This window comes from Melanostigma gelatinosum (genome assembly GCF_949748355.1).
Source record: "Melanostigma gelatinosum genome assembly, chromosome: 8".
NCBI classification, from domain to species: Eukaryota; Metazoa; Chordata; class Actinopteri; order Perciformes; family Zoarcidae; genus Melanostigma; species Melanostigma gelatinosum.
Window position 1 is genome coordinate 28,508,916 of NC_136641.1, and position 19,690 is coordinate 28,528,605.

At 42.1% G+C, this 19,690-nt stretch overlaps 1 protein-coding gene across 3 annotated transcripts in view; it reads left to right on the forward strand.

Moving 5' to 3' along the window:
* Positions 1 to 280: 280 nt before the first annotated feature.
* Positions 281 to 19,690, forward strand: part of plxnb3 (plexin B3) — a 91,949-nt gene continuing 72,539 nt past the window's right edge. For all 3 annotated transcript variants that reach the window (XM_079273563.1, XM_079273565.1, XM_079273564.1), the window contains exons 1-2: positions 281 to 393; positions 13,338 to 13,415. The gene's annotated coding sequence lies outside the window, so the exon portion shown is untranslated. The remainder of the gene's footprint in view (positions 394 to 13,337; positions 13,416 to 19,690) is intronic.

Consider the following 19,690-nt stretch of genomic DNA (forward strand, 5'->3'; position numbering starts at 1 on the left):
TTTGCGCAGATATCACATTTTACACATATTACTGGGTACATTCCACAGTTCAAAAACACAAATATTGACAATTTGTATAATTTATTATTATTATGATTTTTATTTTTTTGTGGCTCAAGGTGGGGCCAGGCCCCCTGGCCCTCTATTGACCAGCCGCCACTGATGTAAACTGTATATACTGTATATATAGTATCGCACGTGACGCAGCAGGTTGTCGGCTCGATTCCCCGCTGAGGAACGGTAGAAAAGCCCCTCGGCGCCGCGCGGAGCGGGGCGGGGTCTCTGGACCTGTTGAGCGGCTCTCGGTGCGGATCGTGCAGGTTCGTGTCTCTGCTGGGCTCTGCGGGTTTCTGGAGGTCTCATCGGACCGGGTGGACTGATCCCCGTGCTCAGGTGAGTCTGACCCGGTTCACGCTGACCCCCTTTAAGGCTCGTCCCGAAGCTGAAGCTGCTGCAGGAAAGAAGGAGCGCGTGTGAGTCAGGCGTGTCTGACAGCCGCGCGCCGGACTCCTTTTAGAAACGCGACTGTTTAAATGTTCTGCTTGTTCTTCGCTTTGTACCCGCGGAGAGAAACGACTGGATGTTTTTATGGAACATGTCGAGACGTTCTTTCATTCGGCCGGAACACTTTGAGTCAACGTGCGCTCTCACGGCCACTCGTGCGCTCTGAGTTCAAACAGCCGTTAAAGACGCAGCGGCGCCGCGAGGCTCAAAGTTACGCTTCTGTGACGGAGTCCGGTCGATCGAGCCCAAAGTAACAGCTGAGGTTCAAATCCGGTTTTTACTTCAGTTCGTTGTGTGTGTGTGTGTGTGTGTGTGTGTGTGTGTGTGTGTGTGTGTGTGTGTGTGTGTGTGTGTGTGTGTGTGTGTGTGTGTGTGTGTGTGTGTGTGTGTGTGTGTGTGTGTGTGTGTGTGTGTGTGTGTGTGTGTGTGTGTGTGTGTGTGTGTGTGTGTGTGTGTGTGTGTGTGTGTGTGTGTGTGTGTGTGTGTGTGTGTGTGTGTGTGTGTGTGTGTGTGTGTGTGTGTGTGTGTGTGTGTGTGTGTGTGTGTGTGTGTGTGGTGTTCCCAGCCTGTCCTGGCTCAGCCCGCAGCCTCATACTGAATAGCTGACATTCCAACACACACAGAGAGGAAGAAGAACCTGCTCAGAGTCACAAAGTGAACAAAACAAACGCTCACATGACATAAAGAATATGTTAATAATATCTATCATTTAATCTATCTATATATATATATATATACTTTGTTGGCATCTTCTTCTGAAAACCGGATGTTGGTCTGAAGAAACCGGATGTTGTCTCACGTTAATGTTTCCGCTAACTTTCAAAGTCCTTCGCTCCCGATCTGTGTGTTTGAATGAGTTTACGGTGAATGTCAGCGTGTAGCTGCACTAACATGTGAGTGTGTGTGACTTTACCAGCGATGTCCAGTCGTCTCCAGGCAGAGCAGCGGAAGCCTTTTCTCTACGGCAACCCTGAAGGGACATCATATCTCTAATACAAAACCATAAACATGAGACAGGCTGACTATGCGTATGAAAATGCGTTCTTGTCATCCTCTTGTTGTTATGCTTATGTATTGTCTCTTGTCTTTCAGTTTAAAACAATTAAAAAAAAAAATTATAATTATAATAAATTTAAAAAATGCGTTAACGCGCGATAAAATAATTGTCGGCGTTAATGAATGAATGCGTTAACGCGAAATTAACGCGTTAACTTGCCCAGCACTAGTAAACTCCATGTGCCTTAAAAAGATGTCTGCGCTCCCAGAAAAGGTAGAACTTGTTGATAACATGTACTGAATCAGTCCATGCAGCCTGCTGAATCCTTCATCTCCTCCTCTGACTGGTGGAAGAGGGCCACTGATGAACACCTCAGCCTTCACACAGCTCCCTGTGCACCGTGATGTTCTGTCAGCCTCGATGTCAGAGACCATCTCTTTCTGAAAGCAGTATTTTGGTGTTCTTGCTGCATAGTTTTCTGACATCTGTTACAGCACAGTCACCAACAATCAGAGTCTCAGGCCCAGTCACCAGCTTTCCCTGAGGCTCAGTTCTTACCCTGCTTTGAGGAGATAGCTGCTTATCCAGGTCATCAGATGGAGGTTTAGGATCCTGTGACAATGGAGCAAACCTGTTTAGAAGTTGTAGGCTTGGTTGTTGTGGAGGTGTTTTGCAGGTTTTACTTTTCTTAGCTGTCCTTGGCTTTGTCCATCTGGGTGCAGGGGTTGAGGAGGAGTTCTGCCCGTGTGCTAGTGCAGGCCAGCCAGTCACAACACAAACCTCAGGGCGCTGGGCTCTGCCTGTTAGTCAACCTCCTCGCTTTGCACCGAGAGACTTGCAGGGAGGACGACCATTTGAAGATTCATTATCTGCTCTCTCCTCCTGTTTCTTGGTAGGCCTGGTTGTGCTAGTTAGCTGTGTCTTAGCTTGCGTTTGTCCAGTGTTTTGAGTCCATGGTAGAGTGGTATCATTCCCACACTGTCCATCTACCGCCACGTTTACTTCTAGTCGGTGGATTTCTGTTTCCAAGACTGCAATCTTCTACAGGAGTTTGTAGTCGTCGTCCGTGGAGAAGGGAGCCATCTTGCTGCTACTTCGCTTCAGCTGCTAGTTAGCATTAGCTAACAACCCAAATAGCTCGACGACTTTCTGGATTTGTCTTCACTCAATCGTTGAAGAGTGATACATGTGATAACGGGTTGTAAATCCACTTACTAGCTTCTTCTAGAGCTTTAACTGCGACATCACCGCAAAACATGTGCATGCAGGGAAAAGGAGGAGGAGCTTAAAACAAGCTGCACTGGAAGCAGAGCAACTGAGGAAGACAGGAGCTGTGCAATGAGAACATAAGATGATGGGGAAAATATTATAAACATGTAGTAGGGCTGCACAATTAATTGAATTTTAATCGCGATCATGATTTTGGCTGCCCTGCGAAAATTGCATTCTGATTGGGGTGCCCAGCTGCTGTATGAAATATTGGCTCCATAGCGCCCCCTATTGAGTAGCCCCAACATCGGGTTTCACCCAGCTGTATTAAATTTGGTAAGTATGTGGAACGTGATGAGACGCACAAAAAATCCTCTTGGAAGTTTTCTCTAAACCAAACAGGAAGTCGGCCATTTTTACTTTTATGACATTTTTTGACCGTTTCAAGGCGTCATACTTTAACGAACTCCTCCCAGAGATTTGACCCGATTGACTTCACTTTCGGCTAGTCTGCTCTTGAGACCTTGGCAGTGAAAAGTTACTCAAATATCAAAAAGTTATCGAACTATGTGGCCGTGGCCGTGGCGTGGCGTCAAAAAAACACCATTCGCCACGAAACAGGGAGTTGTTGTAACTCGGCCGTACATTGTCTAATCTGCTCCAAATCTCTCATATGTCATAACATCCTGACCCGGAACACATCTATATGATAATTTAGAATCATAGTGATAGCGCCACCTAGTGGAAACCGGAAGTTGTAGGCTGCGTACTTTGACATCCTGCTCCTCACAGATTCATCAGATCCCTCTCAAATGTTGTCATACAAGCCTTAAGACCTTGATAATGCTTCATTGTGAAGATTGTAAGAAGTTACTGAAGGACGGCGACGTGGCGGCTCGGCGAATTTCGATCCTTCGCCATGAACGAATAAACTGATGTATCTCGACTCCACATCATCAGATCTTTACCAGATTTCACGTGTTTGATTAGACTCCAGGCCTGAAGACATCCGCAGGCCAATTTTGAATCATAGTCATAGCGCCACCTACTGGTAACAGGAAGTTAAAGTCTTTATACTTTGGCTTGTTTCTCTTAGTAGCTAAATCAAATCAATATCAAATTAGTTCCACACAAATACAAGACGTTCATAATGCCAGATCATGAAGCTTTTGATGTTTCGTCGAACGCCGTTGCCATGGCGATGCAGTCTTCGCCATTAACAACGAAGGTCATTTTGAGAGGCTAAAAATGCTCAAAACATAAGCAAACTTGGCAAGTAGATTACAAGCCCGAAATGTCGTTATAGAATATGATTTTATTGGTTCAGAGTGGCATATCGGCTCAATAGCGCCCCCTACAAAATTTCAACGAAGCAGCCCTCGCAGTACGTTTCACCTAGATGTATGAAATGTGGTAGGAACATGTATCACATATGGACGTAAATAAAGGTCTCTTGGCGCCATGCTCTAAACCCAACCGGAAGTCAGCCATTTTGCATTTCTTATGAATTTCTAGTGTCGTTTCTGTCATTTCCAGGCGCTGCACTTTAACAAACTCCTCCTAGGGAATTAATCAGATCAACTTCAAATTTGGTCGGTACAGTCTAAAGACCTTTGTGATGAAAAGTTACTCAAAGCTTGTTGTTTCGTGAGAAGCTGTTGCCGTGGCGACGCATTCTTCACCATGAAATATTAAGGTGTTTTGAGGGGCTAAACATGCTCAAAACATAAGCAAACTTGGCATACACATGTAAAGCCCAAAATGTCGTTATATAATATGATTTTATTGGTTCAGAGTGGCAAATAGCGCCCCCTACAAAATTTCAACGAAGCAGCCCTCGCAGTACGTTTCACCTAGATGTATGAAATTTGGTAGGAACATGAATCACATATGGACTTAAATAAAAGTATATTGGGGCCATGCTCTAAACCTGCATGCAGTGTCTGACGGTCACAGAACTGAATGGCAGCATCAGCCAGAGTCCTCGCGCCGTCCGACGGTCGCGGACGTTCTCGGCCGCGCAGGCCGGAGTCCCGCCGGCACCCCGACGTGCATATTGCGAGGGCCCGCTCATCGCTGCTCGCAGCTTTAATTTATTTGTATTTTCCTTCTACGAGATGCACTGTGATGTGATCAGGACCAGGCTGATGCAAAGAGTTGTACATTAGCCTGAATGTAGCACAACAATGGAAGTGGAAGCAGTGTTCTTGTTCATTTAAACGTGAAAGTGCAATAAAAAGATGTCCCTAAAATTAATGAATAATCGTGATCTCAATAGTGATCAAAATAATCGCGATGATGATTTTGGCCATAATCGTGCAGCCCTAACATGTAGTGTATTTAAGAACAATGATCAAATGATAAAATAGATATAACTTTGTGATTGTGTTTAGGCCAGCAGAGAAGGCCTTGAAGGCCCTGACGGCCACCACTGTCAGATGTCATTGGTTGTTTTCTGAATGAGGTCATGTGACCTGGAGGAAGTAGCACCAGTGACATCATTATCATCATCATCAGTGACATCATCGTCTGTGTGATGAAGATTATTTAACTGAAATGTCCATTTGACTAATCTGAAGGATTGAGACCAGATTCAGATTAGTGTGTAATCAGCTCTCACACACACACACACACACGCACACACACACACACACACACACACACACACAGTGTCAACGTGTGTAATCTGTGGGTTTAGCTCAGCGTCTTCACACAGTCTGAAAACCAGAAGACAGATCCTGAACCAGCTGACTGAAGACTGAGATCCTGAAGAGAATCTGAAAACTGGTCTGACATGAACTCCAACCAGCTGCTCCATCAGACTCCATGTTAAATCTCACCACTCATTTCTCAAAGAAAGCAGACGGTACCAGTTTTGTATTTTGCTCTGGAGCTCAAATTTTTAAAACCACAAACATAAAAAACACATTACTGCGTTTGCCAGTCTTATCTTTCTCACGGTATCCATATTTTGGCACTCAGACTCCTGCTAATTTGTTAAAAGGAGTTCGGGGTTTTGTTCAAAATCACTGTTTACTGTCATGTTTCTCAATCAGTCTGCCTCTAACACCAGGTGCGTCCTCACCATGGCAACCAGTTACTACACGCACACAGTCTCTCTCTCTCTCTCTCTCGCTCTCTCTCTCTCTCTCTCTCTCTCTCTCTCTCTCTGTGTCTATTTTTCTGTCTCTCTCTCCTCTCTGTGTCTTTTCCCCTCTCACCCCCCCCCCTTTCAAATTAAAAGCCCCCACAGAATGAATTCTAACTGGAATGCTTGTGATGAATCCTCTCATTTTAGTGTCAAACATTATGATTCTGTCTCCTCTCCCCCACCCAGTCCCACCCTTTCAAAATAAAAGCCCCACAAATACTAGTTTCAATCCAAGAGTATTAATCTGAAATGCAGAAAAGAGAGTAGCGCTATCTCAATTGAACCTGAATGACACGACCGGTAACATTGGTGTGTATATATATTGTGATTTCTTCGGGCAGTAGAAGCCACACTGTCAAAATTTATTTTGGAATTTTCTAGTTTATAATTATTATTATTATTATTATTATTATTATAATTATATACAACCTCAAATAATGTGGACACAAACATGTTAATGTTTAAAACCACAAACATAAAAAACTTTATTTTAACTATTTCAACACTTCCTGTCGTTACGTTTCTTTGATGCTTGTTGTTGCCGTGACGCCCTCAGCGGGGGGGGGGGGGGGGAGTCTTTTGGTGATCCCAGATTTGGGTGTGGACCCTGAACAGTTTATACACACACACACACACACTGTTGAGTGGAGGGTGAATGAAGCGTCCTTGATCACACCAACTGCTGAGCCCCCCCTCCCCCCATCCCTGGTGTGTGTGTGTGTGTGTGTGTGATCTGATCCACACACCGTCTGTTTGTGTAGCCGGAGGTGATATTAACAATCCATAAAGACCACATACACACACACACACACACCACATACACACACCACATACACGCACACACACACCACATACACACACACCACATATACACACACATACACCACATGCACACACGCACACCACACACACACCACATACACACACCACATACACATACACACACACACACCACACACACACACCACATATACACACACATACACCACATACACACACACACCACATCCACACACACACACATACACAGTTACCCAACAATCATAGCTACACCTGCATTTAACCTGATCCTGAATCTGAACTAAACCCGATCCTGAATCTGAACTAAACCCGATCCTGAATCTGAACTAAACCCGATCCTGAATCTAAACTAAACCCGATCCTAAATCTGAACTAAACCCGGTCCTGAATCTAAACTAAAAACTAAACCCGATCCTAAATCTAAACTAAACCCGATCCTAAATCTGAACTGAACCCGATCCTAAATCTGAACTGAACCCGATCCTAAATTTGAACTAAACCCAATCCTGAATCTGAACTAAACCCAATCCTAAATCTGAACTAAACCCGATCCTAAATCTGAACTAAACCCGATCCTAAATCTAAATTAAACCTGATCCTGAATCTGAACTAAACCCGATCCTAAATCTGAACTAAAGCCGATCCTAAATCTGAACCTGATCCTAAATATAAACTAAACCGGATCCAAAATCTAAACTAAACCTGATCCTAAATTTGAACTAAACCCAATCCTAAATTTAACCTAAACTTGATCCTAAACCTGATCCTAAATCTAACCTAAACCTGATCCTAAATCTAACCCGATCCTGAATCTAAACTAAACCCGATCCTGAATCTAAACTAAACCCGATCTTAAATCTGAACTAAACTTGATCCTAAATCTGAACTAAACTTGATCCTAAATCTGAACTCAACTTGATCCTAAATCTAAACTAAACTTGATCCTAAATCTAAACTAAACTTGATCCTAAATCTAAACTAAACCAATCCTGAATCTGAACTAAACCCGATCCTGAATCTGAACTAAACCCGATCCTAAATCTAAACTAAACCCGATCCTAAATCTAAACTAAACCCGATCCTAAATCTAAACTTAACTTGATCCTAAATTTGAACAAAACCTGATCCTAAATCTGAACTAAACTTGATCCTATATCTAAACCTGATCCTAAATCTAAACTAAACCTGATCCTAAATATAACCTAAACCTGATCTTAAATCTAAACTGAACCTGATCCTAAATTTAACCTAAACTTGATCCTAAACCTGATCCTAAATCTAACCTAAACCTGATCCTAAATATAACCTAAACCTGATCCTAAATTTAACCTGAACTTGATCCTAAACCTGATCCTAAATCTAACCTGCTCCTAAATCTAACCTAAACCCGATCCTAAATCTAACCTAAACCCGATCCTAAATCTAAACTAAACCCGATCCTAAATCTAACCTAAACCTGATCCTAAATGTAAACTAAACCTAACTCCCACATTAAACCAAGTGTTCACGTGTGATCAGATTTATATCCCCACAAAACGAGGTGTAGATGTTTACCCGACGATGAGCTGATATTCTATGTTTTATATTTATTAATTCTTTGTGTTATATTTGAGGTTATATGTGTGTGTGTGTGTGTATATATATATATATGTGTGTGTGTGTGTGTGTATGTATGTATGTATATATGTATATATATATATGTATGTATATGTATATATATATGTGTGTGTATATATAGCTATATATATATATAGCTATCTATATATATATATATATATATATATAGATAGCTATATATATATATATATATATATATATATATATATATATATATAGATATATATATAGCTATATATATATATAGCTATATATCGCTATATATATATATATAGCTGGCCTGGGAACGCATCGAGATCCCCCAGAATGAGCTGGAACATGTTGCCGGGGAGAGGGAGGTCTGGGTCAGCCTGCTTGGCCTGCTGCCACCGCGACCCGACCCCGGATAAGAGGAGGAAAATGGATGGATGGATGGATGGATATATATTTATATGTATATTCACGTATACTGTATAAAACCAGATGGTTTCAAGACTGTGTTCAGTTTCAGGACCAGGCTTGGTTTCAAGACCAGGTCTAGGTTCAGGACCATGTTTAGGTTCCGGTTCAGGTTCAGGAATAAAAGTGTTAAAGTTAAAGTCTCTCTGATGGTCAGGGTTTCCGTGGTTACGGTTGAGGTAACCATGGTGATGAGGCGAAGAGAAGACCCCACAATGATAGAAAATCCAACTTATGTGTGTGTTTCCAATCGGCTGTGATGAAATATTCTCTTTGATGTTGAAATGTAGTCAGAACGCCTAAAGAACCAGAAATACTCGGTACAGCTGCTAGAATACCAGTTAACAGACCGGTTACAGACCAGTTAACAGACCGGTTAACAGGCCGGTTAAGAGACCGGTTACAGACCAGTTACAGACCGGTTAACAGACCGCTTAACAGACCAGTCAACAGACCGAATACAGACCAGTTACAGGCCGGTTAACAGGCCGGTTAATTTACCGGTTACAGACCAGTTACAGACCGGTTAACAGACCGGTTAACAGACCGGTTAACAGGCCGGTTAACAGACCGGTTACAGACCAGTTAACAGACCGGTTAACAGACCGAATACAGACATGTAAACATACCGGTCAACAGACATGTAAACAGACCGAATACAGACCAGTTAACATACCAGTTACAGACCGGTTAACAGACCGTTTTACAGACCGGTTTACAGACCACTTGGTGTACATTTTTAATCCCTGGGTTAGTCAGTAGTTTCTGACTAACTAGTTTCTGCAGGTTTTACTCTCAGGCTGCTTACGGAAGTGTGTGTTTCCATTGCTTCAGACAGAAACACACTTCCTGTAACAAACAGCTGACTTCCTGTCTCTGTCCTGCTCTCTGCTGGACACTGTGGAGTCAAATTTATGAGCAGTAAGAGGCAGCACACTGAGCATTATGGGCAATGTAGTCAGGATATGAATGAGCTCTGAGTCCAGTTTGGTTCATACCTGGTTCAGGAGTCACGGTTAGGGTTACTGGGGGGACACTAAGTCCACTAAACTGGAACCCTGAACCATCTCTTTCGCAGAATGCAACAGGACTGAAACTGACTCTACAGGGTTTGTCAGAATGCTGGACTGCCCCCCCCCCCCCTAATCTCAGTGTGAATGTTCAGATTACAGACCAGACTAATGATTACAGTCTGACACAGACACTTTAATTGGTGTCTTGGAGTGCAGCTGCACACAGACACATACACACACAAACACACAGATACACACACACACACACACAGACAAAATCTCTGAAATGTTGAATAGTATTTCAAAATAAAAGTCTCTCAGAAGTTAAATACAAATGATCTGGAATACAACAAAAGTATTTGATTCAATGAAACATGTGAGGTGTTTAACAGGTAAAATATTCTGTTTCTATGCAGACATTAAATAAAAACACTCACTTTACTTTGAAAAGTGAAACTTCATAGATTAACTAGAAAATGCATTTCCTGCTGAAAATGCGTTGGAATGCTGAAAACTGAAATTAATTGCAAAAACATTGCTGAAAATAGATGTCCAATTCAAAAACAATTGCAAAAAGCTTAATAATTCAAAAAGTTTAAAGATTACAAATATGAAGTCATATCACACCTCTCCTGAATGAGCTGAACATTTTGATATTCGAATGGTTTCTGTCGCTTAAAAGAATTCCAGCGGTAGTGATATTTGTTGTAGTAGGAGTAGAAGTTGCAGTTGTAGTAAAAGTATTATTAGCAGTATAAGTATTAGTAGCATTTGAATAAGTACTAGTTGTAGCAGTAGTGATATTTGTAGTAGCAGTGGTAGTAGAAGTATTAGTAATTAGAAGAAGAAGTAGTAGAAGTAGTCATAGTAATAGCTGTAGTAGTGGTCGTAGTATTTAATATAACAGTAGTAGTTGTAGAATAAGTAGTAGTAGTAATTGTAAAGTCAGTGTTTGAAGTAGCAGTAGTAGTAGTACTAGTAGCAGTCGTACTAATAGCTGTAGTAGTATTAGTACTGGTAGTAGCAGGAATAGCAGCAGTAGCAGTTGTGGTATAAGTAATAATAGTAGTGGTAGTGGTAGTAATAGCAGTAGTGGTAGTAATAATATTTATGGTAGCAGTAATAGCAGTAACAGTCGTAGTAGTAATAGTAGCAACAGCAAAAGTTGTAGTAGTAGTAGTAGTAATACTAGAAATATTAGCAGTAGCAGTAGTAGTTGTCGCAGTATTAGTAAGAGCATTCATTATTTCAACAAAAAAGCCTAATTTTGAGTTTAACGTTTAAATACAGTTAATCCATGAGGCTTTTATTTTGAAAGGGTGGGACTGGGTGGGGGAGGGAGGGGGAGAGGAGACATAATCATCATGTTTGACACATAAACAGAGGTTATTAAATGACAGGCTTCATCACAAGCAGTTCAGTTAGAATTCAGTTAGAGACATCACGCACTCTAAGCTGCGCAATACACACCCATTATAAAGTCAGAAAAGTGCTGAAAAATCATAAAAGTTAAATTGCTGTAGTTCAAAAAGTGTAAAATATATCAAAAAGCGGAATAATGCGGCAATAGTTCAGGGGTTTCTCAACATTTGAAAGTTGAAATGGTGTCTTTAGCTGAAAGTATGAGGAAGTTGAAGGATTTGAAAGTTGAAGAAGTTTAAGAGGATTTGAAAATCTTCTCCATAGAAACCCATTCAAAGAAAGTTGCTAAAAGCTTAATAATTCAAATAGTTTAAAGGTTAGAAATAGAAAAAGTCATAGCAGAGATGAGCTGAAGGAGCTGAACATTGTGATAGTTGAACGGTTTCTGTAGCTTAAAAAATGAAGAAGAGTTTCAAAAAAGGGGAGACGGAAGAAATAGTGGAATGAATGCTTCTGAAGAACGTTGGTCTGCAGACAGGAAACAGCCGCTCCAAATGAATGCAGTTCCTCATAGATAGTCTGGATTTTATTTCAGTAGGAACAGGTTAAACAACAACAAAACACTGAATGATTCAAACAATTATATTTATAATTTATATGGAAAATAATCGAAATAAATTAAATAATAATGAATACAATGTATGTAGTCGTATTACTTTTACTCGTATGTAGACTAGTCAAGTAAACAACAATGTGAAATCTGAAATATCTGTCACCAAAACAAACCTCTGGGTACAAACCAACAGAACTCCACAGCAACAAAGATCAGGAACAACTAGACTTATTCTCTAATGTGGATTTTCACTACCGGTAGTTGTTTTTTATGTATATTAACCAGAATTCAGTTTCCTTTAAATATGTTAACTTAATCATGAACTTTTACAAGAAATTATATATTTGGAAATTGACCAGATTTAATTCTAAATTATAATTTATTTTACCAAGTGTTTGTGATAGAAGTGTAACTTTTTCAATCACAACAAAATTATGTGCATGTCTTTTTCAATTATATGTTCAATTTTGTTGAAAAAATCTCTTAGTATATTTCAAATGTTTTGTACTGTTTGTACAAACAGTAATAGTATTCTATAGATGTATATGATGTAGATAGAAGATTGAAAGAGGTGAGCGTGAGAGAGGAGAATCTCTCAGATTTCTTAAAAGATAGATCAGGTACCAGTAACCCAAAGCAAGTGAGTGGATCAGAGGATCAGTGGAGAGACAGAGAGTGGGCGAGATGAGACTCTCAGGTTTTCGTTCAACAGACAGGTTGAATCAGATTAAACGGGAAGTATTGACGAGGAGGGAGGAGTCTGTAGATCATCAATCAACATCCGCACTGACTGATCAGCTGTTCATTAACTCGTTATGTTCAGCAGACAAACAGGGAGTGATTCATTGCTCACCGTTGACCTTGAAGGCAGATGGAGAGTGAGGTAGAGCGAGGAAGAGCGCGGTAGAGCGAGGAAGAGCGAGGAAGAGCGAGGAAGAGCGAATAAAGGAAGAATCCGCCCAAAACACTCAGACACAAAAGACGTGTTTACATGAAGGGTTTACTCTTCATTCTAAAGCTCAAAGTGATGAACTCTTAGTGCCCAGTCCATATATATATATATATATATATATATATATATATATATAGATGTTTTATATATATATAGAGATATATGTAAGTCAAAATGATTATGTGATCAACAGAACAATAAAAGAGCAGCTCTGTTCTGTATTCAAACAAAATAAAACTTCTGACTGTCAATCAATATGCAGATGATGTTGTTCTTTCTGTCATTAATGTTTGTTTCTTGATAATATTTCAATAAAACTTGATTTGTAAACATGACACACATACAGTCATTCAGCAGACGCTTTTATCCAAAGCAACTTACAGTTCACATCCTATCACACGTAGGCTCAGCTACGGGAGACATTTTTGGGGTTAAGTGTCTTGCTCAAGGACACATCGACATGTGACTAGTGGAGCCGGGGATCGAACCGCCAACCCTCTGACTGAAGGACGACCCTGCTCTCCACTTAGCCACAGTCGCCCGAAACATGACAACCGTAAAGAAAGAATCATGTAAAATACATAAACAACAACATGACGACTAAAACATCTGAATTGCTACAAAACAAAACTTTATTGCTTCGTTGTGTCACTGACAGCGGTGCGTCTGTGTTCCTACAGGAAACGCCCTCCTGATGAAGAAGGTTCCTCCTCTTCCTCTTCACTTCTCAGTCTCCACATCAGAGCTTTCCTCAACAGGTTGGTGCAACTCTGATCTATCTTTCTGTTGATGGTTACCATAGCAACCGCTGACCTCAGAGACGATGATGATGACAGAGCTGCTGAAGTGTCGTCTTTGGACAACGTTGCTCATCAGTTGATGTTTTTATCATCAGTTGCTATTTGCTCTGTCTTCAGTCAGAGTTGCTGGTTGCTATATATAGACTGTATATATCTATATATATATATATATATAGATATATACTCGTGCTGGGCAAGTTAACGTGTTATTATCGCATTAACGCATTCATTCATCAACGCCGACAATCATTTTATAGCACGTTAACGTATTTTTTTATTTTGAAAGTGCGTTGCTCACTGGCAGTGGTGGAGGAATGGAGACGACTGGACATCGCTGGTAAAGTCAGCAGACACTCACATGTTAGTGCACCTCTACGCTGACATTCACCGTAAACTCATTCAAACGCACAGATCGGGAGCGAAGGACTTTGAAAGTTAGCGGAAACATTAACGTGAGACAACATCCGGTTTCTTCAGACGAACATCTGGTTTTCAGAATAAGATGCCAACAAAGTATGAATTATATTCACATTAAGTATGAAACATGCTACCTGCATCTCGTGAGTTAAAGGGAAAATACACCTAAATTGTGCGTAAAGTGTCTTTATTCTTTGATCGCTGGGTCACCTTCATCACGTCTGAGTCACAGCATCATAGTGATGAAGAGTAGAGCTGGGTCACCTTCATCACCTCTGAGTCACAGCATCATAGTGATGAAGAGTAGAGCTGGGTCACCTTCATCACGTCTGAGTCACAGCATCATAGTGATGAAGAGTAGAGCTGGGTCACCTTCATCACCTCTGAGTCACAGCATCATAGTGATGAAGAGTAGAGCTGGGTCACCTTCATCACCTGAGTCACAGCATCATAGTGATGAAGAGTAGAGCTGGGTCACCTTCATCACCTCTGAGTCACAGCATCATAGTGATGAAGAGTAGAGCTGGGTCACCTTCATCACCTCTGAGTCACAGCATCATAGTGATGAAGAGTAGAGCTGGGTCACCTTCATCACCTCTGAGTCACAGCATCATAGTGATGAAGAGTAGAGCTGGGTCACCTTCATCACCTCTGAGTCACAGCATCATAGTGATGAAGAGTAGAGCTGGGTCACCTTCATCACCTGAGTCACAGCATCATAGTGATGAAGAGTAGAGCTGGGTCACCTTCATCACCTGAGTCACAGCATCATAGTGATGAAGAGTAGTCTCCACTAAATACTCTGATTGTGTCCATTGATTGTTGTGAACATTAAGGTCATATCAGTTAGCGGATATCACAGTTAGCAGAGTGCCCTCGCTCAGGCAGCGGTTCTGTGGTCTTCGCAGGGACCTAGGGGTCCTACTCTATCCCCCCGGGGCCGTTTTCAGCCCCCAGCTCACCCCAGTAGCCGCCACAGGCCTCAGCGTACCGCTGGGAGGCTGGACCGCTACCCACAAAACCCTACCTACGTCCCCCCTAGACAACCTCCGGACTTGGGGACTACCAGTCGCCCCCCCAGAGCCTCAAGAGGCAGGGGGTACAGGAGATGATGTCTCCCGGCCGGTTATTTCTCCCAGCAGCACATCAGCTCCTGGGCAGCTCATGCTTCAGACCCCTGGGTGGTGTCCACCCTAACCCGGGGGTACAAGCTTCAGTTCCGACGCCGGCCACCAGCCTCCAGCCGGGTCAAAATGACCAGTATCACCGATCCGGCAAAATCCCTAGCCCTGAACCAGGAGTTAGCCGCGCTCCTGGTCAAGGGTGCAATCGAGAGGGTGGACCCCCTGTCACAGCCCGGGGGGTTCTACTCAACTTACTTTCTTGTAAAGAAGAGAGGCGGCGGACTGCGCCCAATCCTAGACCTGAGGGGTCTAAACAAGTTCCTGAAGGTGTTACCATTTCACATGCTGACCACAGCAGACGTCCTTCGGGCGGTTTCCAGGGGAGACTGGTTCACGTCTGTTGACCTGACAGACGTCTGTCGTCATCTACCATCCGGAGTGAGGGGCCACTCTACCAGGAGTGTCTCCACATCATGGGCAGTCCTGAGTGGTGTGCCTGTGGAGGATATATGTGCGGCGGCCTCATGGGCATCACCGAGCACATTCACCAAACACTACAGAGTGAACGTTGCCACCCCTCACCCACTGGGGAGGGTTCTTTGGCCAGCTTCCTCTGCCTGAGCTATACGAGGTGGGTACTTGTGATTCCTCGTGACTCTTTTGGTATAAGTCATCCAGTGTTAAGCGCGGCCAGTAAGGATGAAATAGAATGAAAGTTACGAATGTAACTACGGTTCTATGAATCCTGGATGACCGCCAGAGTTCTTGGTCACTCGTAATCCCGTGAACTCGCGAGAAGATTCCATAGGACTGAGCTCAGGATGACACCGGAACCTATAGACGACGGGGGTCACACATCCGAGGTCACACGTGACTTTGTTGATATAAATATTCGACCTGCGCATGCGCGAGACGGAAGATATCCAGTGTGAAGCACTGCCTCTGGCGGTCATCCAGGATTCATAGAACCGTAGTTACATTCGTAACTTTCGTTCGTGTTGATGAAAACATTTGTGAGCAACACTAGATATATATGATAGATAGTAGGGGTGTAACAATACGCGTATTCGTATTGAACCGTTCGGTACGCATGACGAACCGAACAATACGTTTGAATTAAAAACAATCTTTAAAAAAAAAATGTATAATTTAAATGTTTTTTTGAGATTGAGATTAAAAATCTCTTTTGCAAGGGAGACCTGGCCAAGACAGGCAGCAACACATAGTTTGACAGAAAAACACAGAACAAGACAAGTTACAAGAAATTAAAAGTTATCATACTAGTATAATATAATAAGAGTATAATAATACTAGTGCATTTGGAAAATGCAGAAGTTTAAATTGTGGGAAATACTATGTTTTTGGTGGAGCCACTGTTGTCAAACTGGCAACCCACATGACGTAATGGACAGCGTGCTCTCTGACACGCCCACCACCAAAGAAACACGTTCTACTCCAGTCGGCACTTTTGCGCTGTGAGACACGCTATTTAAGGATATATAAGGAGCAGTTTTAGTTTTTTATGCTTATGTGTTGCTAACAAGACACCCCAGAAGATGAGTCACTCAGGTATAGTTCCATCATTGTTCAAAGTCAAAGAATAACTTTATGATGTTCGTTGTAATGAATAAATATATTTTAAAATCAAGTACATTTCGCTGACATTTATAGTTTCTACTGTACCGAAACGTACCGAACCGTGGCTCCACTGTATGGTACCCAACCCAACCGTGAATTCTGTGAACCGTTACACCCCTAATATGTATATATATATATATATATTTTTTTTTTTGATCCTTTCATGAATTCTGGTTGAAATGAATTATATTAATATAATTGAGTGATGATGTCATGTGGGAGCTTCAGAGCTGCTGATTGGTTCAAGTTTGGATCTTTAACATAAACATTGATGAATTTTTCTACAGTAACTTCGACTCAGAATATATACTGAAGTATTTCTCTGAGTATTCTGGTAAACTGCTGATCACTCCCAACAAACCAACGACATCACACTGAGTCACATGACCCTCACTTCCTCCTATGTGCTGCTTCCTGTTTATATCATCTCATTTCACAACTTCATTATCATGACATCGTTCCTCCTCCGACTCGTTCACTGAGACAATGAAGTCAGATTGTGCTTCTGATCTGGATCATAAAGACAAAGAGATGTGATTGTGAGGAGACTCTTAAAGTCACATCATACACTGAATGCACCTGCTGTCTACACACACACACACACACACACACTGTCAGACCTCAGGCTGTGTGTGTTTTCTCTTTGTGTGTGTGTTTGATTGATGTGTGTGTGTGTGTGTGTGTGTTAGAGCTCAGCTGGAAGTGTTTGTCCATCTCCCATCAGGAGCCTCATGCAATATTAATCACACACACACACACACACACACATGAATGAATGCAGGGATGTATTGTCACATGAGGTCACACACACACACACACACACACACACACACGTTTTACCAGCAGTGTGTTGTATCACAGATAAGATGATGCTGATAAAACACACACACACACACACACTTTGTGTTTACCATGACAACCTGAACAGTTTATGATTCTGACTTGCTGTGACCTGTCAGCTGTGAACCAATCAGACGACAGAGAACCAACAGAAAGTTGGAGACGTTGAGTGTCACCGATACAGCTGATCATCGGTGTTGAGCGGACGTCTTTGTGTTCATGTGGAGAGCAGGAAGCATGTGTTACATTTCAGCCTCCAGTATGTTTCTACATTTAATGTTCATATTTAGCAGCTGCTTCCCATCATGCACAGGGGCACACAGTGGGATTATTAAACCACCCACAGCAGCAGCTGATGGAGGAGAATCAAAGAGACTGATGAGCTGTGGGACTCCAGTCTTACAAGAACATGTGATAGTTGGCGTCCATGTTTGTTTTGGTACAAGAACATGTGTTAGTTGGCGTCCATGTTTGTTTTGGTAGAAGAACACGTGATAGTTGGCGTCCATGTTTGTTTTGGTACAGGAACATGTGATAGATAGATAGACTTTATTTCAGACTCGGGGTCCATACAGACAGATACATAAAAAAACAGACACGAACAATAAAAGTACGGAGGCCTAGCAATGCCTTACAGAGAGACAGCTGTACCAATGTCTCCACAGCTGGGACTGGTAGCGTGTGGTGCTAAACCTTATGTTGGTTAAAACAAGTATGATCCCATTTACAGAGTCATTCAGTCGACAGATGAATTTGTACATGAGATTTCTTAAAACTGTTTGGAAAGTGTTGACTCGTGCAGCCACAAACATTTCACTGGCACTACTCCATCTTTGTCTCTTTAAAAGTATTCTCATGGCGTCATTGTACGCTACTTGAAGTCTCTGTAGACTCTTTTTTTTGTAGTTTGACCACAAGTGTGCAGTAGAGTGGAGTACAATATGCTCTGAACAGAGACATCTTCACTCCATCAATACACAGACCATACATGATAGTTGGCGTCCATGTTTGTTTTGGTACAGGAACACGTGATAGTTGGCGTCCATGTTTGTTTTGGTACAAGAACACGTGATAGTTGGCGTCCATGTTTGTTTTGGTACAGGAACACGTGACAGTGTTACGGTGTGATTTGTGGGGTCCTCACAGTACTTAATGTATTTTCTGGTGTATTTTCTGTTGATCCTTCGCTCTGATTGTCAAACACTAAAACGTTGTGCCATTGGATGGTTTTTGCAGCGTTCAGTTGTTGTACTCGTTTCAGCTTCACGTGCAGTAACAGACGTGTTTTATAGACGTACAGTCAGAGGGGTGTGGTGTCCTTCAGATGAAACCATAAAATACCGAATTACTACCCCTCCCCTCTCTCGCTCTCTCTCTTTCTCTCTCTCTTTCTCTCTCTAACTGCACGCCTCAAACCAGTGATTAAATATTAATGACTCTAACCCCACCCACATCTTTATCTGTGAATCTAAGCCCCGCCCCCTCTATTCTTGTTGGGACTCTCTCTCTCTCGCGCTCTCTCTGAGTCTGAATGTCTCTCGCCCTCTCTCTGATAGAACAATGTGTCGTTCACAATAATGGGATTACAGCCATCCAACCGGCTGCTCTCTCTCTCTCTCCTGTCATCCCCCCTCTCTGTCTCCATCTCTCTCCATCTGTCTATCGGTAGTCATTCACCCCCCCTCTCTCTCCCTCCCTCCCGGTGTTCAGGTTCTTTCAGTTCCTGCCGTCATTATTTTTTGGAATGAAAGAAAGACGGACTGTTTGCTGAATGAAGTAAGTGTCTCTCTCTCTGTGATGAGACTTTGATTGACAGCTGACTCTCCTTAATTGCGCTGTGATTGAATTAGCAGTAATGAGATTGATTGGTGGTAGAGAGACATGTGAATAAGTTCTGCTGCTGCTTCTGAAACGTTCCTGTTCATCATTTCAGATGTTAAAGGTTCTGACAGACGTCTGTCTTTGAGAACATCGTGAACAAATATTACTCATGATGTCGTAAGACAAGAAAAGAAATGTTAAAAACCTAAAAGACATTTAGAGCAAAGGGCATCAGTGAGGAATAGAGTGTCTGTCTGGTCATACAGAGGAAGTAAAGCCTTCTTCATCTGAAGCTGTCTTTGGATACAAGATGTACTGAAATGATAGCAGAGACAAAGTTTTCACGAATTGTCATCGGCTCTTCATCACTGATGAACATGTGAGCAGCTGCTT